The 14,758-nt window shown below is 33.3% G+C and overlaps 1 protein-coding gene across 2 annotated transcripts in view; it reads right to left on the bottom strand.

The window, feature by feature from the left end:
- The window catches only part of LOC124362605 (glutamate receptor-interacting protein 2), a 53,378-nt gene extending 40,955 nt beyond the window's left edge, over positions 1-12,423 (bottom strand). For both annotated transcript variants that reach the window (XM_046817258.1, XM_046817268.1), the window contains exon 1: positions 12,288-12,423. The gene's annotated coding sequence lies outside the window, so the exon portion shown is untranslated. The remainder of the gene's footprint in view (positions 1-12,287) is intronic.
- Between the last annotated feature and the right edge of the window lie 2,335 nt (positions 12,424-14,758).

Genomic DNA, 14,758 nt, shown 5'->3' with positions numbered 1-14,758 from the left:
TTAAATTGGTTTATAAGCGACATCGATATCCTTGTTGTTACGTATTAGTCAAACCGCCCTGAGCAGCAATATGCAAGTAAAGAGGTCAATAGTAATTTGTGGTCACATGGAGTATTTGAACTCTTGGAGTTGGAGTACTTGGAGTACAACTCGTAGAAGGATACGAGAATTAAGAACATTTGCTATCATTATGTGTTACAGCAATAAAAGCACCACGTTTCGATAACAGTAACTGCACTCTTTTTCAGGTTAAAGAAAACAAACAAAAAGTAATGAACACAAAAAGTCAAAACTTACAATAAAAAACGCCTAAAACGTAAACAATTACGTGAAATTCAGCACCTATACAAGAAAAGCACACAACGTATAACACTTTTTTAAAGTTTCTAATAGGGATAATTTATGGGATGGGACATACTACGTTTAGATATTAAATTAATAAGTTAAAATTGAACAATACAAATATTTCTAATTCGAAATCTTGTAAAGTTTAAATTTTTATTGGCTTATTGGTCTTGTGAGTTTCGAATTATCCAAGTTCTACTAATCGACTTTCCGTTTAGATGGTTTGGATTTCCTGTCTTGTAATCTGATGTAGTTCTGCTTTTTCTTGGCTTCATATCACAGTTACTAATAAAATTCACAACATGTTGAGTTGTGAGTTAATGGCTGACCTGGGTTACCACGCTGACTGCAGTAGATATGTTATAAAATCCAGTAGCCTATGTATTCATATCCCATATTAGAATGTCGGATTTGATTAACTTATATTAGTTACATAGGAGATAACTCATTCATACGAACGTGATGTGCTGAGGTCTGACGCAGGGAGCCACGTACATTTCCTGGATATAACGCTACACCAGCGAATTGTGCGCATTGGTTCCGATTTGTGTGTATTTGAGTGCTCACCCAGGGAGGCTTCCCGTTTCGGAGTGCCTTTGCTATTGAGGACTTACAAAACTCCATTCTTGTCAGTCCTTTCTTTGCTGTTTAATGCGATGTCTTAGGTAATTTTTGACTTCGCTCACGGAAGAGCTATATCACAGTCACGTGACATCACGTCTGCCGCTCTCGGGAAATGGTTGAAGCACGTCGCTTTGAAGTGCGGTGGCGGATGGCGGCGCCGGCGGCTCCGACACCACACCAGAATAGCCAGCGACAGGATTATGTTATAGAAACGTGCAAAAAAACCGGACAAACACCACGATCTGGTTATTATTAAATAACAATATAGTCTTAAACTAGGCCATCCCATTCTTGAACAAACAACACTCCACACGCACCGATTGTGCTCGTGATATACTATACAGCAATAGGTACATGTTGGGTACTCTGGAAACCCAACAAGAAAAAAGAGAGACAGGCATTGACGATATACGCATACATATTAATGGAGACAAACAATTTTTAAATGTATGATATCCGGAACCAAATTAACTTTTTAAAAGCCTAATATGTAAATAGCTACAATCTTGGTCCCGATTCCTACTCTCGTTTTATATTCTGCAACCATAATTTAATATAATAATTAGCAACTTAAACATATTATTTTGAATTGTTCCGTATTTAAATAAGTAGGTTATTGTATTATTCTTTCCCACATACATCGACATAAATACACAAAAAGTGCGCTGTTATAAATGAAGGAAGGTTTAGTAAGAAACCTGAAAGACGAGTACTACAACACAGAACAATTAACCCAGTAAAAATTAAACAGCCAAAACAATTATGTTCTCCTGCAATTCCATCGATAACAAATATTTATTATTTTTGGATTAATTTTTTACATCTCAAATATCACTTTGGACCTATCAAATATTTCTTTACACTATTTGTTTTTATATTTTTCTTCTAAGTGATTAGTTTCCATAAGTTTTATGGAAATTTCACAACATGTCACTGGAATTGCGAAATTTATATAAGAAAAATGGTTTATTTTTACATTTTATTGTATTTCGTAGTTTATCCCTTTTACTATCAGCGTCCAATTAATATTGGATAATAGATTGGATAATAATAATAATTGGATAATTGTATCACAGACTAGCCGCCCAGCGTGACAGAGAAAGGGTCCAATAAGATGAGCAAGTTTTAATTTTTGTTCTATATTAAATTTATGAAAATTAAAATGATTCAAAACTCTTTTGCAAGTGTACTATAAATGCTGAAAAATAATTACAGCACATCGATAAGGATGGAAATCAGTCAGCTGTTTACGCCATATTTTATACAGCCTGGCCGAACAGACGTTGTTTATTATATGAGCTATTCCAATTTAAAATACCCTCGAGTAATCGTTTCAGAAGACAAAGACTCACTTGATTTGGAGATACATAAGTTACGAACGTAAAAAAGAATAAACACGAGGTGCAATTACATTTTGATTATTTATATTCATTTACATTATGTAACAGATGCACAGTACATTCAAAAAAATATTACCGCAATAACCCTTTTAAAGTGTTGTAGTTGCGCCACTTCTCCCATATAGCTGATGGTAGTAGGCTAGTTGCGAAAATATTTATTGACTTATTATGCAATATTGAGTTGTTCTTATCACTCATCACGTTCCACGCACGTCAGACGTCAAAGTTAAACGTTAAATAATAATAATAAGTCTCTTGTCCAGTCGGCAGTGCTTTCATGGAAGCTTTTCGTAGAAAGATTAAATCATTAATACTAACTTCCTGATAATGCCACATTCATCGGCCGAACCACAAGTCAAGATTTATTTTTTTTATTTATTTGTACTAGTTTTAAATAACTATTACGAGAAATTCAATTTAATTGCAATTTATAATAACTTTATATTGTTTATTATTTCGTATTAAATAAATTGAACTTAAATGGCTTTCACCTTGCACCATGTCAATTTAGAGCACGCATACAATAATTATCTTATAGTCTCGAAAACATTAAAAAAAGCAAAATCATTATATTTAATAAATTAGTGCCATCAGAAGAATTTCGACGTTATCATTATATTTTTATGGGGAAAATAATTGAATGACCTTAAAATAACTTTACAGTTATATTCGAGGAGCCGAGAACTAACTTAAGTTGTACGAGCACACAACCTTTCTTCTTATATCTAATTCTTATATCTAAATCTTATTCTAAATCGATATAAGAATTTTCCTTAAGAAAGGAATATATAGTACTTACGCTAGTCTTGGTGAATTCGGAATAGGATGGAGTAAAAAGGATTTAAAATCTTTTCTGAGTTGTTTTTTCCGTTATGACTGTAAAACAACAACTGTTAGACAAGTAAATAGTATTTTGATCGGCATCTGCCAACGAGATATAGAGACCGAAATCAATGAATACAAAGTTTGTTGTAAGCAACGAAACAATTCAGTATTCATTGCTGAAAGTTGGTATATTCAGCCAAGTGATCAGCCTTAACGTAGTCGGGTGACGGTAATATAAATACTATTTACGTATCTGACTGTTGATTTTGGCATGTCAAACTAAATATATATTATCTGATAAAAATATTGTTTTATTTTTTAATCATTTCAGTACACTCCTATTTCGATCACCAACAAAATGAACATGATTCAAAATGAACGTCATTCAACATGAACAAAATGAACGTAAGTTTCTTTCTTAGGAAATCTTTCTCAGAAGATTTTACGCAGTAGGTTGTGTTCGTACAACTCAAATTGAATCTCTGGTCCTAGACTATAATAGGTCGCCGATCTAAAACACGGAGACCTAACTTGTTTATCTTTTTTCTTACAGACCACCTGCAATTTTTTACATGGATCTACGTATCAAATTTTATATAGTTATTTGTTGGCGTATGAAAAAATGTGTTCCATGACTGAACGGAATTTGAACATTTATCACCGAGTTTAAACCTTAGAAGTGAATTCTTGAAAGCTAATATATTTTAAATATAGTTAAAATATAAATAAATAAATAAAACACACAGATACAAAAACTATTTTATATAATATATCCAGTAATGTCTTCTCCACGGAAAACTCTTTTAACCGTCAGGTTGGTAAAGTTACTACAGTCACTGAATCCTTGATAGCGTTTTAATTTTTCCCCAGCAGTATGAAGGATGTGAGATAATGCGTGTATCGGCTCTCCTCATGTCCTTCATTGTTAACCGCTGACAGCGCGGTCTAGCGGCGGTGCGGCGCGGCGCGGTGACAGCTCGAGACTCTTATCTTAGCATCGCGACGGCTCTCTGCATCCCTCCTTCCACAACCCCCTCTCCATCACCATAACCAGCCACTTACTTAGGGGGTAGGTGATATGATCGGGTCATTGTTAAATCATCTCTGTCAGACAGAACGTTCCGAGATAAACTGTATAAATCCTAAATGCTTTCTTATATTTTTATTTAAAAAAATATATACATGCCTGAGGAATTCAACTTTACATAACTACATGATATTCTTTTGAGGTTCCACTCACAAAACATATTTTTGTCCTTGGTTAATATGCAGCCTAGGACAATAGTTCTATTGTTTAGAGTTCTACATATAGAAATCGAGTGTGTTTATTGTACATATCGTAAACTATTTACTTTGTGTTTATTAGTGTTGTGAATGATTTTTTTACAATTAAAGTCTTAAGTTTTGGCATTTCCTGAATTAAAATCTTGAAATCCTTGATACTTAAGAATAATAATTTCTGCGCCAATGGATGGAATATTTTTAATGGGTAATACCTGTTAATTTCGATACTTCTTAACCTTCTACTCGTGCATTAAAAATACCCATGAATGCATTAAATAGTTATGCCAAATCATAATTATAATGAACGTGATATGACGATTAATGCATCAAATGACCAAAATAAGTATGAAGCCTTCTCTTCGTAAAGATATTTATAACAAGACGATGTATGTCGTAAACAACATTGTGGACCGCACCAAGTTATCATAGATGATAACGACTAAATTATATTTTGTCCTATAATACGAATGTACAAATAAAATGAGTAGTATGTAAAATGTAGGAACTCATAATGATAAATCAATCCCATTAATAGGGCAGGAAGCAAACTGATGGTTGAGTTCAAATGGGTGCCGCCGCGAATTCCCCTATTGACTCAAAACATCTAGCGAGGTACTTATACTAGCTAAGTACGTCTTTATTCTCTCAAATCGAGTAGAGAAAGTAGGATTAGTAAATACTGAGTTTGATATTGGCATCGACAAAATTGTATAGGATTCAGAATGTTCTATTGAAAATAACAATGTGCTTCGAATAAAAAACTGTTATGATAAAAATACAAATATGGTAAAAACTACAGGTTTGAGTAGATCATTGGGAATATTAATCAAACTAAACCGTAAGATTTTACCATTAAAGCTATATATGTATCTTGTTTTACTCTTTCCTTCGCTTGAAATAAGTTATGGTATTTCATATTATGGCACAACGCATAAACATATCACGATATTTAGTGCCAATATTTGGGCAAACCATTACTTCTAAATATAAATAAGAATAATCATCGGTTTGTTTTGTCCGTAATCATTCCATCCAGAGGAGCATTCCTGTACACACCTGTACAAGAGATTCAACGTAATCAAAACAACGTTGGAAAATGACTTAAACTCTAAAAAGATAATTATTTAGAGCAAAATTCTAAAACCAGAGAATCTAATCCAATTGTTGAGAAGTATGTAATTGTATTCAGAATTAAATAAAGTAAAATAATATTCATTTATAAAACATCCATAAAATGGTATCATCTAAATGGAATAAGCTAGGCTATATTTATTTAATATTCTAATAACATACACGTTTCCTTAAGCTGCTTTGTTTTGGTGAACTATGCTAATATCTTGCATTTACAGCGGGTCTTTGTCTAGAATCACCGTTCCATTCCATATTTCCTCTTCCACGAGTACAAGTACCAACAGACACTAATTACCTTCTCCACGATTTGTACAAGGCACATGAAAAGCAATTAAAAACTAATTAAGTTACATGTTAGTCAAATTGTAATTATTATTGTTGTAAATTAATATGAATATATATATATACAGGGTGTATATTATGTCTGGAAAACACCCAAATATATCCTTTAATAATTTAAATATAAATTTGAAACCTCTTACAATCGTGATAGAGGTTGGGCATCTACTTTTTGGAACAATGTTTTGTTATGTCACACCAACGGGGGACGTCCTGCCGAGGGTATCGTGAATATTCTTAATGGAAGCCTATACCTTGTGATACATAATTTTAAAGGTAATAGCTTACTGAATTGAATGCCACAAAACCGCATCTCAAGGGGAATTATTTCTATCAGAAATAGAGCATTTTTAGTATTGAAAATTTACTGATGTTTCAACAATGTAATTTTAAACATGGTTCTTGCCACAAAATGTGTTACACTAATTTTTTAGCATTTTTTTAAATGTTCAATTAAATAAAACAAAAATTTCATTTTAAGCTGGTTCTATTAGCACAAATTTGCCAGTTTTTATTACAGTACAATTATGGAAATACTTATGTTATTGATTTCTTATTACAAATAAAAAATAATGTATGCTGTTAGAAAAGTCTTACAACAAACGTTTTACCTGCATTTGGTGTCAAAGCAATTGTTCGAACTGTGTTCCTTCTACGGTTTGACAATGAGCCAATCTTGTGTAAAATGATTCGACAGAGTTGCCTAACATTTCTTCAGTATTATCAAAGCAATCTCCTCTATAATCCTGTTTCTTAGGTCTTCCAAATTATGAGGCTTTCTTCTATAAACATTGGATTTTAAATGACCCCATAGGAAATAATCGATTGGTGACAAATCCGGAGATCTTGGAGGCCATTCGATTTCTCCTCTTCGGCCAATCCATTTATGAGGAAACCTTAAATCCAAATACTCTCTTACCTGTCTCCCATAATGGGGTGGAGCACCATCCTGCTGAAACCATACATTATCAAAAGTATTCTCCTGATGCAATTTGAATAGCTGGGATTATTTCATTTTGGAGCATATTGTAGTAAAGTTCGGCATTTAAATTTCCATTGATGAAAAAGGGTCCAACAATTTTGTTACCTAAAAATTCCACACCATACGTTCAGTTTTTGTGGTTGCTGTGAATGGGAATCTCAGTAATCCAATGTGGGTTTTCACTAGCCCAGTAACGGCAATTGTGCCTGTTAACATTGCCATTTAGGAAAAAAAGTTGCCTCATCAGAAAATAGTATGTTGGTCAGAAAATCTCTATTGTCATCACATTTGCGCATCACAAGTTCACAAAACTCAACTCTTCTGTCGTAATCATCCTCACTTAACTGTTGGACTAAATGAACTTTAAATGGTTTGTAATTTATTAATTTTCAAAATCTTACTCACAGACATAGGGTGCATATCATGTTGCTGTGGCAGCTTTTCTGAGCGATGTATGTGGGTCTTCAATAAATGTTTGCAAAACATCTAGTGCATGTTCTTCATCTGTTGCAGATTGTATCCTACCCGACTTTGGCCGATTACGTACACTCCCTGTCATTTCAAAACGCTCAATAGTTTTTTGATATTGTTGAAACACTTATGGGATTCCTTTCTGGGAAAGTGTCATTAAACAAATTACAAAAACTTCCCGATAAGATCTTTGACGATCGCCATATCCTCGCATCATCAACAGAGTAATTCGTTCTCTTTCAGACAATTCCATTAAAATGCCAAATAAAAAAACTGAACTACTGTAATTAGATAACTTGTTGACAGCAATGCTTCAGAGACACTGATTAACTCGACAGGAATGATATGACCCTTTGTCCATTTGTAATTCCCAAGCTTAGACCTGTCTAGTGAAAGCTCCATGCTCAACAAACTGAAACCTGTAGACCAGATGATTAATAAACACAATAATGTTTCTCATAGGCTAGTGACCTTTGTCTCTTTAAACCTTCCTGCTGACTGGAAAACACCAAGTACAGATTCATAAGTAATCAGAGAAAGTGACTCATAAGTTTTATTCATTGTAATAAAAACTGGTAAATTTGTACTAATGAAACCAGCTTAAAAATAAATTGTTTTATTTTATTTTAATTGAACATTTAAAAAATGCTAAAAAAATTAGTGTAACACATTTTGTGGCAAGAACCATGTTAAAATTACATTGTTGAACACATCAGTAAATTTTCAATACTAAAAATGCTCTATTTTTCTGATAGAATAATTCCTTTGAGATGCGGTTTGTGGCATTCAATTCAGTAAGCTATTACCTTTAAAATTATGTATCACAAGGTATAGGCTTCCATTAAGAATATTCACGATACTCCTCGGCAGGACGTCCCCCGTTGGTGTGACATAACAAAACATTGTTCCAAAAAGTAGATGCCCAATCTCTATCACGATTGTAAGAGGTTTCAAATTTATATTTAAATTATTAAAGGATATATTTGGGTGTTTCCAGACATATATATACACCCTGTATATTAAACGCGTATCAAAACTTGGTGCGATGTTACACTTAGGTATTTTACTTCAATATTTTCGTAAACTGTTAGAAATGATAATAGTAGATCAGATAACTTTTTGCAATAGTTCGGACTCACAATATTCTGGATCTCTGGGTAGTTCGAAACTACTGATAAGGTTGACTAGAACAACTAGATGTAACTAGACACCTGAAGTGTATTCAAAATCATAGTTCTTAATTAATTATTATCTTTAGAACAGAACACTAAAGTCTCACTCTCTCTCTATCACTCTCTCTCTCCCTCTCTCCTTATTCTGGGATACACAGTGTGCAATATATTCCACACTAACTCACTGAAATGGAGGGAGTGTGCTCCTTACTCACTTTGTTAATAATTAAAATACAATAGGATTATATTATTCAGATGCGTTTGGAATTAACTAAAAATTTTCTATTTAGGCTACAAATCTAGTGATTTATAAAATTTAAGTGCAAAAGAAAGAACAACATCAAACATTTTGTACTAACTTTTCTGGTTCCTTTTCTAAAATTGTAGCCGATTAAAAATGAAAGCGTGGTAAGTTTGAAAAACGCATTCCTTGTTTACTTTAAGCCTCACCTTAAAGAAAAAAGCCTTATGTATTCAATAGATAACTTGAAGTATTTGGTTGGGTTTTCCGTTTTCCTGAAATAAGAGAAGGTGACTCTAACTTCTATAATATTATTCTGTATTGTGATCCATCATATGAAGAAAGTGTATAAAACAGAATCAAATCCGCTTGTACAATAATAGTTCTATTTGAAGCCAAAACGTTGGTTGATTAAAACTATTTTCCGTTTGTTTGGGATTAAAAAATAAACAGCATCTAATTTGAGAAAATGGACATGTTTTAATATTTAATTTGAAATTTAGTCGTATAATGATCACTCCAGGATCACTCAAGAAGACCGTTCATACACAGACATAAAAAATATCTAACTTAAAGTGGTCGCCTTTTTGTACAATATGAAAGTTTATTGTAAACAAAGTGAGATTTAAGTGATAGTTCTTTTAGCAAAATGTTTATTCGTCTCTCATTTTGGGGGAATTTCAAATTATTTCTTTATTGAAACATGTAACAGTAACATTTGGATAGGCGTAACAAAATTTACAATGTTAAACTACAACAAAATCTCATTTTTCGTCAATATTTAACTTTTCAAATATAACTGATGTATTTCTTTCACTGAATAAATTCACTTTTCAATTGGGAAAAATTTTTGTTTCGATCAAAATGTCTTGATACCTGATTCGGATTTGACGCAATTTGGTACCGTAATTTATTGTATAACATTGGTCCGTTGTACAAAATTAAATTCTTGTACATACTTGTTCTGTGGCTGATTTTGATGTTATTTTTTTCGAATATTATAGTTATAGTAAGTGTGACTTTCACAACTTGAGCCAAGGCAAGAATATTAAACCATCTAGAACAGAACCTACATTGTAAATGTTTCACAATTTAAACAAGCGTAATTTTATAAAGAGTGACCTTTTCAGGTCGGACTTGTAGCATTGTACTCTACTAATAGAGACCTTTAATTTGATGTACTACTCGACCTATGATCTAATTTAATATTTCCTTCTGACTCCTTGCGGGCCATCTAAAAATATGACATGAAGTATGACAAAAATTAGTACTTAAAAAAAAAGTAGATTTATAGGTGCAGTAATGAATGGTGAAAGTTTTATTGCTTTACTTTTACGGGAATTATTTAGCCCGTACAGAACCTTTTTTACACTCTGTATATTATTAGTCAACATTGTTTAGAACCAATTGTGAAATGAAATTAATTATAAGTTTTTCATTAAACTATGAATAATGAATAGTGATTTATTCAATAAAAAATACAAGTGCAAATTACAAATTACGTAAATGGAATTTACCTGCCACTGTTTCAAGTAGCGTGGCAGGGCAACAAAAATAAAAACATGTGCATAAAGTAAAGTCAGTCCAGCTTGAGATTGTCCTTTGATAAGAGCAACACTTCACTCCTTTTCATCTTAAATTGCCATTAATTGGATGTAACCATAAAAAAAACACACGACGTTTCGTGGTCTGCAATTTTATCTCTTCTTTGGGTGGACAATTTATTAACCTAACACATAGACTACAAAATAGGTTGAAGTGAACAAGCCATACAAATGTGTTGCGACACGCAGAAGTCAGAAATCAAATCTCTAAAAAATATCGTTCTATAAGTTGGGCTACATTTATTAGTTGTAATATCTGACCCCTGCATGTCTCAACGCTTTGGTATGATTTATTTCTCTTAATCATAGTTTATATCCAATGTGTAAGATTAGTTATCCACCTAAGGAAGAGATCATATTGGTGATCTTGAAACGTAATATTACGTATTTCGTTCCACTTAATGATGGCAAACGTTAAAATTCGTGTTACATTAACAAATCCTTAGATTAGTGCCAGAGAAAAACTTTAAAAGAAGAATTCCAAAACTAATTGTACTCTCAAATTATTGCGTTTTTAAGAAACCTTCAGTTGGAGATGATTTGTAAGCATTCTTCTTATCTATAGTTTTGTCACTATGTAAGATTCGATCATTAGAGAGGGACTTCAGTAACCATGCAAACTTCGGTCAATTTAATATATATTCCGAATCGCCTGGGTTTGTTCTGATTATACGGACTGACAGTATTACTGAACCTCGAATTCCATCTGAATGATGTTTCCGATTACAAAATGACACAACAGCTTCTTCTACTTAGCCTACGTATGCCCAAATTGACTAAGCGCACACGGAAATATAGCCAGAGGGAAAAATCCGTTAAAACGCCAACGTCTCAAATCTCCCGTATACCGACGCAACACAAAGTAAGTCTGTGTGTGCGGCACTGAAGTCTACATCTGGAATTCTGTTGTTGATTCATAAATAATACGATACATATTTTGATCTTTGCGATACAAGAATCGTCATGTAAAGTGTAACCTAATTACGGTCAACCGTTTTATGTTACCGACATTTCAGATAAAAAAATCTGTATTTACTGTGGAGTTCCAAGAAGCGTCTTGTCAGCGTCTAGTACTGTTGCGCCAGACGACTGTAAACAAACGGATATTTACGTTTCCGTTTCGGTAGTAAGCGGATACTGTTGCGGTATTGTCAGAATAAATATCTTGTGTTGATTTTGTGAATGTCTAAAAACCTTGGAACACACTCAATTCATTCATGGCCGTATGGTAATTATGTAGACGTTTAATTTCGCCTAAAGGAAGCTTACTGAAGTTGCCACACATATATAAGCTGCCAAACAGGTATATTAAAATCGTGTCTTTACACCCGAGTAAGTGTTATCAATGTTGAGTCGCTGTTTTTACCGAAGCGTAAAAATAACATAGTTGAAAGAATGTCGATTTTGCAACAGCCTGACATCGTGTATCTGTTTTGCATCATTGCGCCGTCATAAGAAAATTTATTACAAATTATTCAGTCCTTTATTCGTCCTCAAAACTTGTAAAGTTTTTAAAGTACTGAAATTAACATACACTTACACTGATCTGGCCATTTTTGCTTTGACATAAATTTAAATGTAAAGTACGTTTATTCCAGGGTGGGTAACATTACGTTTAACGACTTGTACACCGAGGTGGCGAATGTTGAGAGGTTACTGACGTATGCATACAATAATCTAGAATCTCAATTAGAATTATTTAAACTTAATACAACATATTGTTTACATGATGTAACCTAATCACAATGAGGACTTTAAATAAATAAACAATCAGAGGTTAAAATATAGGTACGTCAAAACTACAGTAGCGATAAACGGAGAATCGGTTATTTGTCAAACAGAAATTAGATGTAAAAGAGTTTACTGTACCTGGTTAGGTGCATAGACAGTCACAAGCGAACGTCTCGCGAGCAACACAGCACACGACTGGCTAAACTTAGCGCCTCCTCCCCCCTCCCCCTCCCACCACCATCTTCACAGTTTTACTTCGGTGCGAACCTTCCTACAACTATGATTTCATTAAACCCTCCCCCTTCCGCCGTACCGCTCTCATATCATAAATCTACTTCATTTACACATCGTTTCCTCTTCCGGTCGAGTTTCAGCCAGAGTGGACCCTTGAAATATAAGTGAAGCCATGTTTCTTTCTTACCTTGCCGTAAGTTGCTTCTGTTCGGCACCGCGACATCACTACAGTCGCAGAAATGGGTGACCTTGGGTGTGATCGATCGGTAATTAATCGCTAAAGGTACGATTTGTCGTCCAAAAGATTTTAATCTAAGGAAGAGCGGTGGTCAAGAAGTTTAAAGTGCTGCGGTGTGAGCCTTGGTTTCGGGTTTAAGGCCCTATTTGTTTGGCTCAGATGTCATATAACACATTCCTTTTTGTGTGTTGCAATGTGTTTTTTGTTGAGTTTAACACATTGTCTGCGGTGGGCTCACTTTACTACTATCTTGCGTGTCCTACAGTCGGTACATGTCTCGTGTCGCAGCGGAGGTGTTAAATAGCCGTGTCTAATCTAACTTCCCTAAAGACAGTAAAAGTAGCGAAATATTTGTATGGCAAGTAGTAAAATTTAATGTTGGAAATTTAGACAATCTTGTAATATATCAGGCCCAAATAAAAACGGATGAAGATAAAATTGTAAACATTGTACAGTATGTACACGAAATATAGATTCAGGGAGGGGCGTGTTTTTTTAAATATTTATTTATAACTTATGGAAAGAATATATTTAGATAAATAATTTAAGAAAGTTACATGCACGATTTCAAAAATGTTCTTTGGGAAATTTTATTTACTTTGACTTTTTAACATGCCCTGTCATATTCTAAGTACACACTGTAAAAGGTTTATATCCTTACAGTCTTTTTGCCGTATTATGTGACAACGTACAATTTACTTCAAATTCCTAGTACTCCTCGTGGAACAATAAATTGTTCAAATTTTCCTGTCATCAGAAACGGTATTACAGTACTAATGGCATGGCTGTAACTAAAATATTCTTTAAAATTAAAAACAAATTATTCCAACAGTTAATGACTCACAACGGATGGTTTGAAATATATTATTGCCTTGGAGAATTAGTCATCGTTGAGTGTGTAAAAACATAAATACAACGTTTCGAGAATTTGTATATGCGCCCTTTTGCATTGGCAAAACATTGGGATACATGAGCGTCAAGCTGAACAACAAAATTAACGCTCATTTTCAAGCTCATAGTTTAACTTACAAATTAAGGATCCGTTTCGAGAATTAATTCTGTGTTTAGTGTTTAAAAATCATTATTTATTGTATACTAAAACGTTTGTGTTTACGAAAAAAAAAACCATTAAAAGGCATGCCCTTATTAAACGAACCTATTCCAATAGTCACGTAATGCACGATATCATCACAGAACCAGAAAATATAAATTATTGCAGTGGACCAGCTATAAAATTACTGATTCATTTTCTACAATTTATACAAATTTCAGCTCAAGATAATAAACCTAACATTATTGCTTGTAATGGTAACATTAAGTATCGTGTTAGATGAAGCTACTTCAAATAATATTTTTCACTGCAATTAAGTACAGTACTATGGGTGAAAGACAGAAATTATCAATTATATTCCCTTATTACCACATAATAAGAATATTTTTTTAAATAACTTATTCCACTTCAAATATATCAGCACAGATTTCAATAAATCTGAGTATGTTTTGCCTGAACAATTGGATGTGTCAATGATTTCGTCGATGTACATAGGTTGTGGCTTAGTTTTTCTATGTGTCTTTATGGCTGATAAGTAACACACCAATAGTATTACAGGCAAATGTATAACATTTATGTGTGTTCCAATCGTACGGTTTTATAATAATGTTAATAAAAATATATCGGTATTTCAATTATATGTGTTATATTTTATGTGTATCAATTATATGTACACCTATGCTATTTCCTAAACAGTAACAGAAGGGACACGTTTACAAATTGCGTATCTTTTTATAAAATAATGAATTTAACTTAGATATTTTACTGGCCATGAACAAATTAACCTTTGGTCATTCTTTAAACGTACATACTGACATATATCGTTCACAGTACGTACTACGGCCGGGTTACTGGCAAGGAACAGTCATGCTGACATTCGTTATAATCGACGGAAGAGTTCGGCCGGTTTTATCTTCGCTAATAATGATCTGAAGTTAACAAAAATGTAGGCATTCCCTGCCTATAGGAAGAGAATAATCGATCGAAAATATGTAACTGCGTTCTTGTACTGAGATATTCACAAAATACTTAATCACTTCATTGCATGAATGTAAATCAATTAATGCTTCATGTAGTCATATATCC

Source organism: Homalodisca vitripennis, chromosome 1 (genome assembly GCF_021130785.1).
Source record: "Homalodisca vitripennis isolate AUS2020 chromosome 1, UT_GWSS_2.1, whole genome shotgun sequence".
In the NCBI taxonomy this organism is placed as follows: Eukaryota; Metazoa; Arthropoda; class Insecta; order Hemiptera; family Cicadellidae; genus Homalodisca; species Homalodisca vitripennis.
The sequence above is the reverse complement of the archived record's forward strand: the minus strand, read 5'-3'. Positions and strand labels throughout refer to the sequence as shown.